Genomic DNA, 13344 nt, shown 5'->3' with positions numbered 1-13344 from the left:
CCATTTCAAAAAGTTTTGCAGAAAACCCCTCAGAAAGTGGCGCCTAGTAAAATATTTTTTATAACCTTGTTTCTGAAAACTATCAAAAGTATAAATTATAGTTTCCAGCAAACCCTAGGCGTCTTTGGCATTGGGATTGGTGCCTCCTACAGTGATTCTAGCTCCAGCACCTTCCAACCTCTCATCCCACTCCATTTCCATCGAAAATTGGGTTTTTGCTTGGAAATCAAGCATTACTCTATCTCTCTTTCCATTCTTTTTCGTTTCTTTAGTATCCTTGCTGCGTTTTCTCACCATTTGCTGTGTTTTTGCAGGTGTAGCAGAGGTGAAGACCATTAATCTTGCTTGGAAGTGCGAAACACCCCAACAAGATGAGCCGGCCCTACCTCCATCCAGTTTTCTAAGCCCTCCGATCGCGAATCGGCACCCGTTCCATCTTCAATGGATCTCCAACGTGTTGCAGCTGTAGATATCCTGTTTGTGGTGACATTCCAGCATTCTCGAACCGTTCGGGATGTCAATCCAAGGCCATTGTCCGCTCTCTTCTTCCCCACGATCGTCGGATCGCCCTAGAGGTTGAAAAGCATATTTAGTGTCCAGGGTTATTGACCAAGTGAGAAGATTCTCTACGTGGCGAAAAGACGGAAATACCCTTGGCGTGGAGCAGAAGACTAATTGCTTGATTATTTTTCTTTTATTGATTATTTGTAGTTGTATTAACTTTATAATTGTAGATTGATATTTGTCAGTAATAAATTAAATTTTCTAGAAATACTGTGTTTAATTCCTGTTCCCTGTGGATTCGACCCGTACTTACCACTTTGTGGAAAGTCGGTTTTTAAATTTTTGGTTGACGATTTTCCAAAGTCTTATTGAAAATACTTGTTTTAAAAAAGAGCATTCCAAAATATCAACCAGTTGCCATGATTTCAAAGCGAACACGACTGCTGCCAGTTCTAAATCGTGCGTCGGATAATTTCGCTCGTGAGTCTTCAACTGTCTGGAGGCATAGGCAATAACTTGGTCGTGCTGCATAAGCACGCAACCTAAACCGGTACCAGAGGCGTCTGTGTACACCACAAAGCCACCTCTGCCCGAGGGTAAAGCCAATACCGGCGAGGTAGTCAACTTCAACTTCAGGATCTGAAAACTGTCCTCACAGGCACTGTTCCACACGAACTTAATACCTTTACGCAACAACTTCGTCAAAGGTAAAGCGATCCTTGAAAAGTCTTGGATAAAATGTCGATAATAACCGGCCAATCCAAGAAAACTACGAATCTCAGACACATTCTTAGGTTGTTTCCAGCCTAAAACTGCTTCTACTTTCGCTGGATCGACGGATACTCCGTCCCTCGATATCACATGGCCAAGAAACATGACGCGCTCGAGCCAAAACTCACACTTAGAGAATTTGGCGAACAACTGATGCTCGCGAAGAGTACTCAACACAATCCGCAAATGCTCTCGATGTTGCTCCGGACTCTCTGAATAGATCAAGATGTCGTCGATAAATACTATCACGAACGAGTCCACATATGGACGAAAAATCCGGTTCATCAAATCCCTGATATAATGACCCATCTTTCCACAATATAAGCATCCACCGGTGTCTCGCGGGCAGGGTCGCCCTGGATGATCTGTAATACATTTTGGACAACTAGCTGCGGTAAGCTGCTTCTGCTGCGGCTGCTGGCGTTGTTGGTACTGGGGCCTACGGTTCTGATACTGATTCTGGCGGGTGTTGCTGCTGTTGTTGTTACGCTGCTTCTTTGTCTGAGGATGAAACTTCCTTCCGTCTTGATTCCTCTGGAATTGTCTCTTCCTTGGCCAACTCCTTTGGCCAGGATTCTGCTGTTGCTGACGTGGTGCGGGGGTCTTCTGCGATTCTGTCCAATCATGTTCAAGCAAGGAGGCCGTCTCTAGAGCCTCATCGACCATCATAGGCGCACGCGTGTACACCTTCGTCCTTAAGACTGGCTTCAGACCTCGAGCAAATTTAAGAGCTCGCTCCTTTTCTGTAGTGTATAAGTGCGGACAAAACCTCTCCAGGCTTCGAAAACGCGTGACATAATCCGGGAGAGAAGAACTACCCTGTTGGAGGTCGAGAAACTCCTGCATTTTCCGGCTCCTCTCGTGAGCTGGAAAATAGGCTGCGTAGAACGCTTCCACAAATTGCTCCCAATCAACTGGCTGGTTGTCAAATTTTATCTCCCAGGTAGCTGCCCACCACCTTTCTGCGTCCTTCCTGAGACGATATGTCCCAAAATCTACTTTCCGATCATCACCAACTTGTAACACTCGGAAGATACGTTCAATTTCTCTGATCCAATCCTTGGCCGCTTCCGGCGACGACTTTCCATCAAACGAGGGAGGGTTCAAGCTCATAAATTGCTTATATGGGACTGTCGCAACAGGAACCTGGGCAGATACTCCCTGTCCCTGGGCGGTCTGTTGGATGTGTTCGCCCATGTTCCTCATGGTCTCCGCTTGTCGTCCTACAACCTCTGTAAGGTTGTTCAGAGTCTCCATCAGGTCGTCACACCTGGCGTGCCACGCCATCTAAATACGCAACATTCTATACATAAGCAACCAGCAAATACACAGAGATAGGAAAATTTTCCATTTCCTTAACAAGGAAAACCGAAACATTACAGAAGCACCCTTCATTAAGATAGGGTTAAACAAGTGTTGTCAACAATTTAAGCACGACAAAAGCAAAAACGAAACATTGACTCAGTGTTTCTAACATCTAATCATTACATCGCAATATCACGACTTGCTGGTATAGAAGTCCCTGTAGTCCTTCCGACTACCACAGCGCCTCGGCCTAACACGTGGAGGAGAAACAACTTCCCTCAGTGGCGTGTCAGAGATCTCCTGGACTTCTCCCAAAATCGGCGGCACGTACTCCAAAGAAACACCATAAGGGTAGGACTCGGGAGAATATTGAGGAGAATCGATCGCTCCTCGCTTTTCTCCGTCCTGGCTATCCACCTCCAGAACCAAAGGTCTAGAGACTGAAGAAACATCCTGGATGTCTTCCGCATTGCTCTTCCAGAGCTCATCCCTCTGCTTCGTCTGGCATTCCTCTTCGACATGCCCACGAAGGCTACAGTAGGGGCACTCAGCCAACTCACGGGGACAGATTTGTCCCACATGATCTCCCAAACACCTTGCACACGGGGGTGCCAACATATGCACATTACGTGCCAAATGTCGCACAGCTCCACTTAGGGCCTCTTCGCCTCGAGTCAGGTTTTGGAGAGCCTCCAAAATCTTGCCGTAGGTCGGGTTCGTCGACATCTATGATATACACAGAACCACAACACAAACCATCTAAAAGCAGGAAGTAACGGAAGGAAAGAAGGAAAACAAGAAGAAGAAGAAGCTAATCTTATACTTACAGTGCGATGGATGATGCACGATGAAGCTCTGACCACACACTTAAACATTGCTTTGATACCAATCGATGTGGCGCCCCAAACTCCGACCTTAGAAAAACTTGGGATTTCTATGGAAATTTTTTTTTTTTTTTTGAAAGGTTTAAGTAGGAAACTAGCGAAAGCAAACGTGGGAAAACAACAAGCCGCAAGTCTGGGCGGCCGCCACAAAAGTGTAACTATGAAGTAAAAAGGGGAAACACCCCAACAGTTTTAAAGAGTTTACAACTTATAAGTACAAAAGGTACAAAATAGGGAATACATCCCAACAACAACCAAAACCCCAAAACCACCAGGTACAAGATCTGCAGGTCAAGTGTGTGGGTCCTCAGAGCCTCCATCGTGTATCATTGCATCCGCACTAAGCCTGTTCGTCACCTACATCCCCATAAAACGGGGTCAATCCTTTTTCAAGGTGGTGAAGAAACAACCACAAGCAATATGTATATATATATATCAAGTACACATGAAAGCAGGAAACAAGCTGACAAGTGTAAGTGCCTGTGTCTGGTAAGTGTGAAGTGACAAGTACTAGTCAACAGGAAAACAAGTAGGTGAAGCAACGAACTGAAGTATAAGTGAACTGAGCAGCAAGTAACTAAGGTAACCAACTGAAATGACTGTAACAACTAAAGTAAATCTACAACACAAGTAAAGCAACAACTACTTTAAGTCAGCTGTTTGGTTAGTTCTTAAGTTCTTCTGATTACTCCTTCGGATACGCGAAGGAACCTTGCATTCTGTGAGACATGCACCCGGCGTCTGTTATTTAAATTCTAGTGTGGTAACCGGGGAAGCTACAGACCGAGTCGACCTTATGCGAGCAGCACACAGCTAGGAGAAAACACTCGCATAGGCAAGGATTGCAATCCATACTACTGCAGTAGTGAGGTCCTAAAAAGGCAACCTCGACCTCCCTGACTCTGAGTGACTGGAGGCCAAAGGACGCTACAGCTCCTGTCAAACACGTGTCATAGTAACGACAAGTCACTCAGGGTTGTACCATCCACCCTCTCCCGAGGTGAACCATTTTGTGAATGGGGCGAAGCAGGTTTATCTTTCTTAAGGCTCATGTTCAACACACCTCTCACGAGGAATTTGCCTCGTGGTCCCTGCAGGGTACGCAAAACGAGGACTTGGCCTGCCCATTCACGTGCTCAGCCTCACGCGGCCAACGGAGCACACTGCTCGTGAAAGCAGTCGAAACACCTTATTGATTTATTTCTGTTTAGGGTATATCACACAAGAGTCCATCTCTTTAAGCAAGGGTCATTGCCCAAGGACTCCAACTGAGCCCATAATAAGTCATTTCATTATTCATACCCTATCTTTATTTTTTTCTTTCTTGTAGTAAGTGCACGTGGTGCACTTACTAATGCCTCAAGCAATGTACCTTTTCAAGGTACGCACTACTCAGTAACAGTGTCAGGATGTGCCAAGTGGGAAGTGTATGTTTCTATCTTTTGCACAAGCATAAGCAACAGAGGCAGTTGCATAATATGAAATGATTAACTTTCATACTTCAGTGTGAATCTTTCATTCAACTATGCTTTCATACGTGGTTGACACACTTACATGTTTATGGTGAAATCTTGGATATACCCAACCTATGGGAACAACATTAGCCATTCCCACGGTGTGGGGTGCCGCACCTGCGGACCCGAAACAAAGACAATGAAACAATGCTTATGATTCAACGTAGTTTCCAAGTATGCGGGTTTGCAATAGTGTTCGTCTGTATACTTAACTAAGTAGTTGCACATAAATCAAGGTATAAAGATTTTCCTTACGCAGTATGACACACTTACGTGTCGAAGATGATTTATGAACTTAACCCATCTAATGGGAATAACATTGGCATTACCAGGGTTCAGGGTGCCGCGCCCGCGGACCCTAAACAAACCGTTTGTCCAAAACGAACGTAGGACAATGCTATGGAATTCATACTGAGCTCGGAGTATGGAATCATCTGAGAAAATGCTTGAACGGGACACGAGAGTCATAAGTTTTAATACCCTTACATATATTCATGTGTACATATATATATCAACCCTTTCAAACATACTCGGCGAGGCACATACCTATATGTATACTTACATACATATATATATACAATCCCATTTACATATATATATATATATATATATATATGAAAAGCTTACTCGAACCCGGTGCATCCCAAGGCATGCACTCATGCCGAACCTAACCGAAGTGCGAGGAGGGTGTAGGGAAATACGAAGGCTGGTTTGAACCTAATCGGGTTCGACTCGAAGTAGGTGCGAGCTAGTGTTGATAGGGTAACCTACTATCAGCCATAAATGATGGTGTAGCGGGGTCGCGAGTGTGGCGAAACGAAAGTCCACCCGCACTCGTGCCAACAAGCTCTAGCTAAGGGAGGTCTGGTCCTACGGACCAGACTGTCGGACCTACCATGGAGGTCTGGACCGACTCAGGAACCGGACCCTACCTGTCAAGGGTTTTGGTTGGGCTGTTACTAGCCCCGGCAAAGACAACCGTGGCTAAGCCGGCGGGTTGAGCCCAAAAACTGGGCCCAGTTGGTCTGGTCTATGAGATCGGGCTGTGGTTGGCCAGCAGTGGGTCTGAACCCCGCTCTCTCTGGTTCAGACCCGGACCCGAAGGGGATCAGCTCGAGGGACCCGGGTGCCCAGCACCATGCGACTGGCACTCGACCTGTCCAAAAACAGAACCATGGCTGGCACCCGGTGCCGGCCTGGTTCCCCATACATGCACAGGTCTGAACCATTCGGTTCGGACCTACATGCAACCCAAAATGGCCGAATGAAAAGGGCCTGGGTGCTCGGCACCACTAGGCTCCATCCGGCTCCCACGAAAGGGGTTGGACAGTTGGCACCTTGTGCCACGCCCAGGCTGACAAACCATCAGGTCTAAACCTTGGTTCAGACCTGAACTGAAGGGTTTAGGCGGAACGATAATGCGGAGGGAAGAAGAAGCTAGAGGCCAAATCCCTACTTGCATGCGCGGGCCACCCAAGTGGCGCCAGATCCATTCCTTGAGCAAAAGGATAGACCATGGGGGTCTGGTCCGCTGGACCAGACCGAGCCACCCTTGTCAGCGTGAACCAGAGCTCAAGGGCTCGGTTCACAGCAACAAGGAGGGTGTGCTGGGCACACCAAAACCGGCCCAGCTGCTCCAGTTCTGATTCCAAAGAAGACCGAACAAAGAAAAAGGAAAAGACATGCAAGAGGCTAACACAACCGCCTGACCTTCCTACGCCCAAAATGAGTTGGTCACACTGTGACCAACGCTCGACAACATGGCTGCAGCCCCCAGTCCTGGCATTTTGGGACTGGTCTAAGCCCAGCACCGCAAGAGAAAAACACAGAACAAGAATAACAATAACCACACAAAAAAAAACATATAAATGCTGATGTCTGGAACACGCCGCCTAGTGTTCCCAAATACAAGGGACAGCTAACCGGCCTGGGCGTGTGTTGGACGAGCCCAGCTCGGCCCACCATACCAAAAAGAAAAAAAATAGAAAATAGAAAGAAGAAAGAAGAAAGAAGAAGGTGGAGAAAGCCATGAACTTCAGCATAGAAGAATCACATAACAACTAAGACAGTGTTAAACTAATATGGTAAACAACAACAAGCATGGAAATGATTTCAAATAAAACGGTGAATGAACGAAAAAAAAAAAGGGAAAAGCTTTCAAATACGTGCGGCAAGAAATCCTGCTAATCCATGGTGATTTAAGATCGGAACAATAGCTATATCACCTAATCCACCGTTTGGATTTTTGCATGCCAAGGTGCAAAGTTTCCAACGGTTTCCTCTTCGTAATGAAACCATAACAAGTGAGGTGAGTCTTCACCTTAGCTAATGAGGAAGGTGTTGCAGCTCTTCACGCCAAGAGGAAGCACACGGCTGGAGTGAGGAAGCTTGAGAGGAGAGAGAGAAAAAGGAAAATCGCCCCAAATAAGAGGGACCCATTTTTTTTTGTAAAGGTTTTATAGAGGTAGGCTTAGAGGTGAACGGCTGGGATTAAATCCCTCCAAGATGGAGGGTTGGGGAGCTCCACGCCCCCCAACAACCAATGCATGTCAAGCCTTCCAAAAGGCTTTGCAAAAATCTCGAAAATGCCATCATTAAATGCCCTTAAAAGTTTGAAATTTTACAAAAGGGCACCCCTGGCTGCCACCCATCGTGCCCAATGGATTGAAAGGATTCAAATGTCTTTGAAAATAATCACGAATTTGCCATGGGGCGCCACCCCATGGCTCTCTTTTGAAAATGGCGCCCCTCATGATGGAGCCTAGGCTTCATCATGAGGGTGTTGGAAAGACACATGGCCAATGAAGGCCTATTCTTTAAAGCCATGCAAGATTATTTCAAAAATACCATCCAGCTGGTCAGCCCTTGACCAGCTGGTCAGCCCTTGACCAGCTGGTCAGCCCTTGACCAGCTGGTCAGCCCTTGACCAGCTGGTCAGCCCTTGACCAGCTGGTCAACCAAGGACATGGACGTCCACTGTAGGGTCGTCCCAGGGTTTTGGATCTCCTAGTAGCCCCGGATCCAAATCCAAAATCGCATATGGTGTACTTCTTTAAGGAATGCTTATTCAATACATTAAAATGCTAGTTTAATTCCAACAACTCATTTTGTTCTCTTCATAACCGTAATTAACATAGAATGGTCAATGCCCCCCCCCCCCTTAAGGAAATCACATCTTGTTTGCTAAAATTGAGCGTTCTAAGTTTTGGGTCTAAAATTAGGTCAAGACTCGTGATTCGCATGCACTGACGAGGTTTTTTCGTCACTCGGGTCTCATTTTCGGGGTGTGTCACCACAACCCTATTCCAAACTCACCCTAAAAGTTTCGTAGGTAGATTCATTCTAGATTCCCCAAAATCGCTCTTTGTAATAAAATTACGCGACTTACCCGATTCTCAACTAAGCAAATCATTAGAAAATTGTCAAAACATAAAAATTCATTGATTCCATATAATTACACAATATACATCAAAATTAGAATCGTAGATCTTACATAATGTCTTTCACCAATAGAGTCTTCCAAAGTCTGATTCTTACACCATTCCTCTAAAATGGCAGCTAAAGGTCTCATCAAAATCTATATTGAATGATTATTTCATGAAAATTTCTCAAAAACATTGCCAAACTGCTAAAATGTGTTGATTCCAATATTTTTCCGCACAGAAGAATCATCTCATATTACCTTTAGTATTGTTTTCAAAAAGGTGAAACTTTTTGCGAAAAAGGGATAAAATTCAAATTTTTTCCCTGTTGATCAACCCAAAGGATGTAAGAAATATCCTCGATGTGATTAGTGAAAGAAATATTCAACAATGTCGAAAAGCCAGAAGCGAATTGATATTGATCATGGCGATGGCGCATGTTTTAGGATGACTCTCTGACAATTAGGCAGTGGAAATATCCTGAGCGATAAAAATAATTCACTCAATCCATGTCTCCTCATCCATTTAAGCTGCAATCAAATATCTGCAAAAGGGATCTCTCAATTGTCGTCAAGATGAAGACGAATATGTGAGGTAGACCCCCGGGGCCAAAGAAGATTTGAATCATCTCCGAGATGAAGAAGTTTGTGACGGATCCTTCTAGGGAACGTTCAGATCACCGTCAAGATGAAGGCGACTGCGCTCAGCCTCCCGACAAACCCTAAAAGATATTTGATTTCTGCTATCATCTAAAGATCTTTCTGAGCCAATATCACCAGTATAAGTCCTGAGAAAAAGAAGGAACGAAGCATATACAAGATCAAGGAGTTTGTGACGTACCCTTCCCCGAAAAAGAGAGAAAAGTCAGGACATCTCCAAAATGAAGGATGATGTAATAAGCTTCCCTTCGAAACCCAAGAAAGTTCAATGACTCAAAAAGAGTGCAAAAGATTATCATGGGAAAACACCCAGATATCAAACCGCCAAAATTGCCAGGAATCATCTTTTCTTATGTGGAATCCTTTTATCAATATCTTTTCACTACTTGCTTTTATGAAATTAAGAATATTTCTTCTCTTCTCATATCAAGGAAATGGATAGCTTCCTTGAAGAAAATCATCAGCGCTAAAATTTTGAATTTGACTCTTAAGACCAAGGAGTTAACCTCGTTGGAGGAAATACTCTAGGTGAAAGAGGGAATATCTTTTGCACATACGTGCACATTTTCAAGCATTTAAGTCAACTACAATTTTATCTTATTGGCAAAATTTTCTAAGTTATTCCAAGAATGAAATAAATATTCAATATCCATTTTGATGCAACTTAGCGTTGTTTATATCTTCCAAAAAGAGTTGCCTCATTCAGGAGAGGTATCTCTTCCTGTCCCACCACGGTTTCTTCACTCAAGAAATCCGTATGGTCGTGCCCACACAGGTTAAGGGTCAAACCTGTATTTTCTGCGAGAGGTCATTAATTTCAAAAGCTGATTTAGTCTCAGCAATGAGGTGCCCAAGATCATCCCTTTTCCAGGCTTGAGGGAACCCCATTTTCCTCCTTTTGCAAACTCCTTTCGGATTTGTTCGTCCAAACTCCAAAGGTCCCATCATGGTTTCTTCATTCAAGGATTCCATTTGGTCGTCCCCTTCAGGTTTGGGTTAAACCTGAGCCTCGTTTCGACGAGGTAGTTCTCTTAGTCCCATCATGGTTCTTCCCATCGAGGAATCCAGGGTTTGTATATTCATTTTGTGAAGGATCATACTTGAACTCCATATTACAGGGCATCTTTCTCAAAAATGTCCCATCGAGGTCCTAATATATTTCATTTCCTCATTGAATTCATTTTGATATATCTTTGTCCCATCCAGGTTAAGGGTTAAACCTGAATCATTCCAAAAAGATTATCTTGTCTCACCCATGAGATTTGATCAAAATTCTCATTTTCACCATTCCGGGATCTTCATCCCAAAATCCTATCACGATTTTCTCATTTCTGTTATCCAGTCATATCATTTTTTGAGGATTTTGTTTCCCCAAAACCATTCAGAATAAGGTTTTAAGCATGAGAAACCATGTTTTTCAAAATAAATTCTTCCACACCCAATTCAGATCTGCTGACTTGAGCATTTTTCAAAATTTGGAGTGTTTTCTTTGCCACTAAGCTTGGCTTACAACCGGCTTAGTAGCAAAGAGGGGCATCTGTGAACACCCCAAATTTTTCAAAATGTTGTAAATATTTCCTTTTTGCCCCTGACCCCATTTTCTGAGTAATTGAGTCACTTTTAAATCTAAATTCCAGTTTATTTCTCAGATTTTACTGAAATTAAATTCATTTGATATATCTGAATCGATTTCGGATCCAGATCCAATATCAAAATCCAAATCTGAGTTTCGTTATCCAATTTTTAAACAAAATTCTCAAAATTACCAAAAATAATTTCTCAAAGGCTCAGACAGTCCATCTGGTATCCTGTTGAATCCACAACTCTGTATTTCTCGATTCGATGTTTAAACCTTGAATATTTTTTCAAAATTCAGATGTAAACCCGTTTTGTGAAGAAATTTTCCGAAAATAACCCTGATTTCTCATAAAACCCTTCTTTTGTAAATATTTTTAAAATTTTGCAAAAAATAGTTTAAAATCCTTAGTTTTTAGAGTTTTATTTCAAAAACACAAAAAAAATACAGAAAATATGAAGAAAAGAATAAAAATTTTAAAATAGAAAAAGAAATTACAAAAATAGTCTAGAAAACCCTTCTTTGAAAATAGGATTTTTGCTAAAAATCCTCTGTTAGAAAAACTTTTTGAAAGGGGCATCATTTTATAAAAACTCTCAAAAATTTTGGACCCGAGCGGTAAGACCCCTAACGGCTTCTCGTTATAAAAGAAGTCGCAGGGGTCGAAACCAGACATCCATCTTCACCCCGCCATCGAGCTTCTTTTCCTTCTTCTTCCCTCAGATCCATTCTTGATCCCTCCACCTGAGTTTCTCCTCTTCCCTCCCCTACTTCCTTCTTCTTCTCCCCTTCTTCATTCCTCCTTCCCTTCCTCTTCAGCAGAAGGGGGGTCTCCACAGTACGAAGAGAGGGAAGGCTTCCTCTTCTTCTTCAGGACATCCACAAAATTACAGGTAAGTAAGTGTCTCTCCTTTCTTTCGATTTTTTATTTTCTGCAAAATCCTTTGCATTTCCTTTTCGTTGTTCAAATCTTTTCCTTTTGGTCGTATCCCCTTTCCCTCTGTTTTCCCTGATTTTCTTTTGGTTTTCTTAATGTGAACCCATTGACGCACTATCTGTAACCTTGATTTGCATATAGCAAATCAGGTTACAGACAAGCAATATCAAGAGGAACGTATGCGTTCCAATATTTTTCCCTTTTTTTTCTTCCTTTTTGATCATCTTTTAGCTCATGATTGTTATTGTTGCGAAATTTTTCCCCGTCTTCCCTTCCTTGCGGAAGAGAAAAAGGGAAACGCTTTCGCGATTCAAACTTGACCGGATTTTGGAAATTGTTTTTGAAATACTCGCCTCCATTTTGAAAATTGCGGGAAAATCCATGGGATAGGGCTCGACCTGTCGGTACGAGGTTCGACCGTTCCTGCCGCCTTTAACAGGGGTAATCGAACCAAGGACCAAAATTGTGCTTGAATTAGTTAAATCATCAAAATCATGTTCTATCCTAAATGCACAGAGAATTCAGGCATGTGCTATGAGACTTTGTAAAATATAAGTTGGAAAACTATGATGTATGCTTGGAAAACTTTGGAGTTGAAAAACATTTCTCAGGAAAAAGGTCAATTTCTCAGGAAACTCAGATGAAAAAGGGTTTTTGAAATCACGGGAAAGTTCATAAAGATGTGGGAAAATCAGAAATAGTTGAAAATCTTGGGAAAATAGAAGTGATTCTTGAGAAAAAAGGTGAACATTTGAAAAGGGAAACACTTCTCAGGAAAACTCAGACTTTGAGAATTTTCTTAGGAAAATGATGAAAAAATTATAGGAAAACTCATTGGAGAAGAAAACTGAACTTGGGAAATCGAAATCTTGGGAATCTTAGCCTTAAAACCCTTGAAAATTTGATTTTTTGATTCTTGAGAAGGATTGGAAAACTCTTTTTGAAAATCTTAAGAAAACAACATTTTTCAGGGAAAATCGAGGGAAAACTTTGATTTTGGAAATCCAACTTAGAAGTTTCTTGAGAGATTGGTTTCCATGAAAAACTGTGAAAACTTAACTTGGGAAAACCGATTTTGGAAAATCCTCAGAGTTTCTTGAGAAATCGATTTCTTGAGAATGAAATTTTCTTGTGAAAATCTTGAGAAAACCAATGATTTCATGATGCAAATGATGTGAGTGAATGAATGCACTTTGAAAGCTTTTCTAAGAAATTTGTTGGAAAATGTGTATTAAGTCAAAATAAATCCTTCACATATCCTGACTGTGGCCATGAATATGTTCAGAGCTTAATTGATTTAATGCACAATACTTTGAAAATATTAGAAATATGATGTGCATTTTAAGATAGCCTAAGAGTATAGGCTCAGTGTGACTAGTAGAAAGATGATGGATCTGGGTCTCGTCCATATTCCGACTAGGGCCGTAAATATGGATTTCACCGAGTTCATCAACTCTCTAAGAGTTGGTGCATGTGCCATTCGTGTTCATCCATAGTGAATTTTGAAAATTGAGATATATGAATCATAGAATCAGGATATTGCATGAATTTAAACTATATGATATGCATCCTAGTCTAAGCAGAAAATTAAATCTCTTATTCCAAAATTTACATTATTACATCACTAAATAAATGAAATAAATGGAAATTGCAGACTTCAGCTCCTTCTTTTGAATGCCCCTGCCAAGCTTGAAATGAGGTTAGCTCAAATATGTGGGTTTTTCCAAGATTTTCCAATAATATCATGAAATTATTGGACTTAATTGGATATA

Source organism: Nuphar pumila, chromosome 4 (genome assembly GCF_984573655.1).
Source record: "Nuphar pumila chromosome 4, dmNupPumi1.hap1.1, whole genome shotgun sequence".
Classification (NCBI taxonomy): domain Eukaryota; kingdom Viridiplantae; phylum Streptophyta; class Magnoliopsida; order Nymphaeales; family Nymphaeaceae; genus Nuphar; species Nuphar pumila.
The sequence above is the reverse complement of the archived record's forward strand: the minus strand, read 5'-3'. Positions refer to the sequence as shown.